Raw genomic sequence first — 6140 nt, 5'->3', positions numbered from 1 at the left:
AGCAGAAAGAGCTAGAAAGAGAAATCTCATTCAAAGTAACCTCAGACAAAATAAAATACCTGGGAGTCTACCTGCCAAGGCAGAATCAAAAACTTTTTGAAAACAATTACAAAACTCTTCTCACCCAAATAAAATTGTAATTTAAATACCTGAACATACAGCAACTGTTCTTGGATAGGTCGAGCTAATACAATAAAATGATAATTCTACCAAAACTAAGCTACTTGTTTTGCACTCTACCAATCAAAATTCAAAAAGAATACTTTAATAAGTTAGAAAAAGTTGTAAGTAAATTTATATGTATAAATAAAAAGTCAAAAATTTGCAGGGATTCAATGGAAAAAAAAGTGCAGAAGAAGGAAGCTTAGCCTTACCAGATCTAAAATTATATTATAAAGCATCAGTCCTCAAAACTATCTGGTATTGGCTAAGATATAGAGTCATGGATCAGTGGAATAGACATGGTGTAATAGCAGGAAACAATTATAGTAATCTGCTGTTTGATAAATCCAAAGATTCCAGCTATTGGGCTAAAAACTCTCTCTTCAATAAAAACTGATAGGAAAATTGAAAGTTAGTATGGAAGAAACTTAAATTAGACCAACACCTCACATCCTATATCAAGATAAAATCCAAATGGATACAGGATTTAAATATAAAACAATATTATTATAAGCAAACTAGAAAATCAAGGAGTAGTTTACCTGTCAGATCTAAGAGAAGAAAACAGTTTATGACCAAGGAAGAGATAGAGAATATCATTAAAAAAAAGCTAGATAATTTTGATTACAATAAATTAAAAAGCTTTTCACAGACAAAACTATTGTAACTGAGATCAAAAGAAATGTAGTAAATTGGGGAACAATTTTTGCAACTAGTATTTCTGACAATGGACTCATTTCTAAAATTTACAGAGAACTGAGTCAAATTTTCAAAAAAATAAGCCATTCCCCAATGGACAAATGGTCAAAAGATATACAAAGGCAATTTACAGCTGACAAAATCAAAGCAATCCATAATCATATGACAAATAGCTCCAAATCATTACTTATTAGAGAAATGTAAATTAAAGCATCTCTGAGATACCACCTCACATCTCTCAGACTGACCAATATTACTAGAAAGGACAAATTATCAATGTTGCAAATGGATGCAAGAAATCTGGGACACTAATACATTTTTGATGGAGCTGTGAACTCATCCAACATTGCTGGAGAGCAGTCTGGAAGTACACCCAAAGGGCAAGAAAAATGGGCATACAGTTTGACTCAGCAATACCACTACTTGGTGTATACCCTGAAGAGATTATGAAAAAGGGTAAAAACTTCACTTGTACAAAAATATTTATAGCAGCCCTATTTGTGGTGACAAAAAATTGAAATGAAATGAATGTTCTTCAGTTGGGGAATGGCTTAACAAACTGTGGTATTATATGTATGTCATGGAATACTATTGTTCTTTTGGAAACCAGGAGGGATGGGAATTCAGGGAAGCCTGGAAGGATTTGCATGAACTGATACTGAGTGAGATTAGCAGAACCAGAAGAGCACTGTGCACCTTTACAGCAACATGGGGGTGATAATCAACCCTGATAGACTTGCTCATCCCTTCGGTGTAATAACCAGGGACAATTTGGGGCTATCTGCAATGGAGAATACCATCTGTATCCAGTGAAAGAATTATGAACTTTGAACAAAACCAAAGACTATTACTGTCAAATTAGAAAAAATTTATATTATTATGTAATTTTACTATCTCATACTTTATTTTTCTTCCTTAAGAACAGGATCTCCCTGTCATCACATTCAACTGAGATTAATGGAACTGATGTGAAGACTAACAGATTGCCTTCTATGGCAGCTGCTGGGAGGGAAGCAAGAATGCGGGAAAAATTAAATAATCTATCTTAAAAATTTAATTGTATACATGTCCAATAAAGATGAGAAACTACAAATTTTTTTAAAGAAGAGACAACAAAATGTTTTAAGAGAAAGAGGGGGGAGGTGAGGGGGAATGAGTGAACCTGACTGTCATCAGAATTGGCATACAAAGAGAATAACTTACACACTCAATTGGGTATAGTAATGTATCTTATCCTACAAGAGAATAAGAAGGAAAGGAGATAAAGAGAAACATAGTGAGGTGGCAGAAATGATAGCAGATTGGGGAGGAGTTAGTCTGAGGCAGGTGACAGCATGAAAGAAAAGAGAGAATAGCATAAACAGGAGGAGGCTGGAATAGGATGAAGAGAAATACAGTGAGAAAACTAATGATGAAAAAAATTTGATAAAGGCTTCATTTTTCAAACATAGAGAAGTGAGTCAAATTTATACACAGAAGAGTCATTACCAAAGTAATAAATGATAAAAAAGATATTAAAAGTTTTCAGATCAGGTTATCAACATAACTTTGATGGTTCTAACTCACTGCTGTTTGCAGAAATACAAATTAAAACATTTCTAAGGTACCTTATATATTAGTTTGGCTAGTATAGCAGAAAATTAAAATGACAGATGTTGGAGGGGTTATAAGGAAAGTGAGATATTAATGCATTGTTGGTGGAGTTGTGAATTGATTTAACCTGTAGAAGAAGCTGAAACTATGCCCATGAGCTATAAAATGCTGTCTGTCCTTCTACCTAGCAATGCAATTGCCAGATCTGTATTCCAAATGAGATGAAAAAAAAGAAAAGAAAAGAATTTATATGCAGCTCTTTTCTGGTGCAAGGAATTGGAATGCTCCTCAGTTGGGGAAATGGCTGAACCAATTGTGGTATGTGATTATGATGGAATACTATTCTTCTATTAAGAAATGATGAGCAGAATATCTCAGAAAAATCTGGAAAGATGGACTTTTGTCTTTTAGGGTTTTGCAAGGCAAATGGGGTTAAGTGGCTTGCCCAAGAAGACACAGTTAAGTAATTATTAAGTGTCTGAGGCTAGATTTGAACTCAGGTACTCCTGACTCCAGGGCTAGTGCTCTATCCACTGTGCCACCTAGCTGCCCCCAAGTCTTGAGTCGGACAAGTCTTAAAACATAGTGAAATGCAATTTAACAGCTATATTGTATGATGATCAGCTGTGAATGTCAACTTTTCTAGACCAGTGGACTGGTCTAGAAAACTCTCATGGGTTTATGATAAAGAATAGCATCTATCCCCAGAGAAATTTTTTGTACTTTATTTTCCTTGAGGTTTCTTTCTGGGAGAAGGAGGGAGGTGTCTGCATTTTCTTTCACAACAAATTGATGATGAAAATGTTATGCATGATGACACATTTATTACCTACTTCAAACTGCTTGCTTTTTCAAGGAGTGGGAGTTGGGGAAGGAAGAAGGTTAGGGAATTTATAACTAATAGTTTTAAAAATCATATGTTAAAATGATTTTATATGCAACTGTGGAAAAATAAAAACCTAAAGTTAAAAAAAGTACTTTGGAAATGAGTTAACAATAAAAGAATCAAAATACCATCAAATGGACAAGAAGAGACAATTGTAAGTTTTAAGGCCAATGACTCTTTTGAAAATTTTTGTATTTATGATAATTTTAACCCATTGGTTTCTTTTAAAGGATCCTTCAGAAGTCTTAGTACTGTTTTAACTTAGGATAGTTAAAAGACTTTGAAGGTACCCTGTATCTGTTTTACCAGAGACAGATTTTGGACTCAACAAATAAGTAGGCTTGACCTTACTGATAAAGTCAAATAAAAATGGGCAGGTCAGAGAGGTGTTCAAGTAGTAGAGGAAAAAACAGATTCTAAAACATAATGAGGGAAAGAGAGGAGATCCATGTGTGTTTCTGGATTAAAAATGAGAAGTTGATAAGATTACATTAAAGTGCTCTGACATCAGGGATGTGGTGATTAACAAGAGAAAATAAAATGTGATAAACCTTCAGAATTCCTCTATACCTTTGTGACAAATGTGATCCTTTTGACAAAATCCTTAAAGGCTTGAACAACTTGCTTGTTCCTCAAGGTATAAATAAATGGGGTCATCACATGGGCAACTGAAGTCACAAGTACTGATACCACCTTACTCAAGGCAAGCTGTTCCTTCCCAGGAGGCTTGATGTAAATGAAGATACAGGTGCCATAAGTCATAAGAGACAACAATCATATGGGAGGAACAGGTGGAAAAGGCCTTTTTCCTTTGCTGAGCAGAGGGAAATCTCAGAATTGTCCTGATAATGTAAGCTTAAGATAGAACCACTAAGATTAAGGTAATTATGAGTGTCAAGACAGCACAGATTATAACCATCTTTTCTATGAACTTTGTATCAGAACATGAGATCTTTAGAATTGGTGTTGCATCACAGCCAAAATGGTCAATAACATTGGAGTCACAGAATTCCAACTTGAGGCCAAGTAATAGTGGTGGGAGGATGATTAACATACCAGCAACCCAAGAAATCAGGAGGAGCTGATTACAGACTTTGGAACTCATAATGGTTGAATAATGCAGAGGTTTGCAGATGGCCACATAATGGTAATGAGACATGGCAGACAAAAGGAAGATTTCTGTGGATCCTAGGAATATGTCAAAAAATAATTGAGCAGCACATGCATTATAGGTCACAGTATTATCTCCAGTTGATATGCTGTATAGATATCTGGGTATGCAGACAGTGGTGAATGAAACTTCTAATAAAGAAAAATTTTGAAGGAAAAAAATACATAGGTGTTTTCAGGTGGGGACCCACCAAGGTGAGAGTAATGATAGTCAGGTTATATATGTGAAAAACAGAAAGATAAACAGCAGAACCTTCAGCTGAGGGTCATCTGTCAATCCCTGCAGGAGGAATAATGTTATCCCTGAGCGGTTTCTCATCCCTAGCTTCTGACTTTTAATGGACCTTTAAGTAAAAGAAAGATTGGATCTGAGATGGACAGTAGTAAAATGAGCTAAAAATGGAATGTTTGTGAGGGTTGAGGGAAGAAAGACTTACCAATAATGAACCATATAGAAGGTTCTGGTCATGTTATTAGTGAGAAAGATTTTTACCATCTAATGCTTTTCTTAGACTTCTTTTTCCAATCACATTTTTCCAAATCCACTCCAAATATATTATTTGTTCTCTTTGTACTTCATAACATGGTCCCATGGGAATTTTTGTGAATACTCATTTCTATTCTGAATCTATTTACATCCCTTCTCATCATTTGAACACTACTTCTGGTCTCTTTTTTTAGTATTACACAATATACACAGATACTCAGAGTGCACTGTCCTACTGTGTTTTCCTGCCTTCCTTCCTTAATTATCCTTTGTAATCTCTGAGCACCATAAAATCCAGAATTCAAAAATTTACAAATGTCCTTTCCATGGAGGGTGGAGGGTGGGAAAGGGCACTAAAATCATATTAAGTATCAGCCTCTGGAAATCAGGAGTAGCAGAGGCGAAAATCCTCATCCCCTCTTATCTCTCCCTAGTCCTTCATCCCTGAAACCCTCAGATCTCTATCTTCCAAATTCCACATTCTCCTGACCAAATGTCAGAAATTCAGTGTCAGCTAAAACCTCTCCAGACATCTAGACCAACCCAACCTAAATCTGAAAGCAGTTGTCAGTATAACTTTTGTTGTTTTTATTGTTGAGTCTTTTCAGTCATGTCCAACTCTTCAATAAACTCAATTGAGTTTTGTTGGGGTATTTTTTTGGTTTTTGTTGGAGTTTTTTTGGCAAAGATATTAGAAAAGTTTACCATTTCATTCTTTAGTTCATTTTTCAGGTAAGGAAACTGAGGCAAACATGATTTAGAGTCTTGCCCAGGAGCACATAGTTAGCAAATGTCTGAGGCCAGATTTGAAATCAGGCAGAGTCTTACTGACTCCAGGGCTGCTACTTTATCCATGGCACTACCCCTTATAAAGGCATACTCAGCAAATAATCATTGAGGCTTTTTTTTGAAGACTTCTAACAAAAATGAATTCCCTACTTCTCAAGACAGCCCATTTCACTTTTAAAAACTTAGCATCAGGGCAGCTAAGTGGCATAGCAGATAGAGCACAGTCCCTGGAATCAGGAGGACCTGAGTTCAAATGTGATCTCAGACATTTAATATTTACCTAGCTGGGTGACCTTAGGCAAATCACTTAAGCCCATTACCTTACAAAAAACAAACAAAATTTTAAAAAAAGCA

At 35.5% G+C, this 6140-nt stretch overlaps 1 pseudogene; it reads right to left on the bottom strand.

Annotated features, from left to right (window-relative positions):
- Positions 1-3904: 3904 nt before the first annotated feature.
- On the bottom strand, positions 3905-4829 carry LOC141511580 (olfactory receptor 6C2-like; annotated as a pseudogene).
- Positions 4830-6140: the final 1311 nt, after the last annotated feature.

Source organism: Macrotis lagotis, chromosome 2, assembly GCF_037893015.1.
Source record: "Macrotis lagotis isolate mMagLag1 chromosome 2, bilby.v1.9.chrom.fasta, whole genome shotgun sequence".
In the NCBI taxonomy this organism is placed as follows: domain Eukaryota; kingdom Metazoa; phylum Chordata; class Mammalia; order Peramelemorphia; family Peramelidae; genus Macrotis; species Macrotis lagotis.
This window is presented reverse-complemented; position numbering and strand designations above follow the sequence as displayed.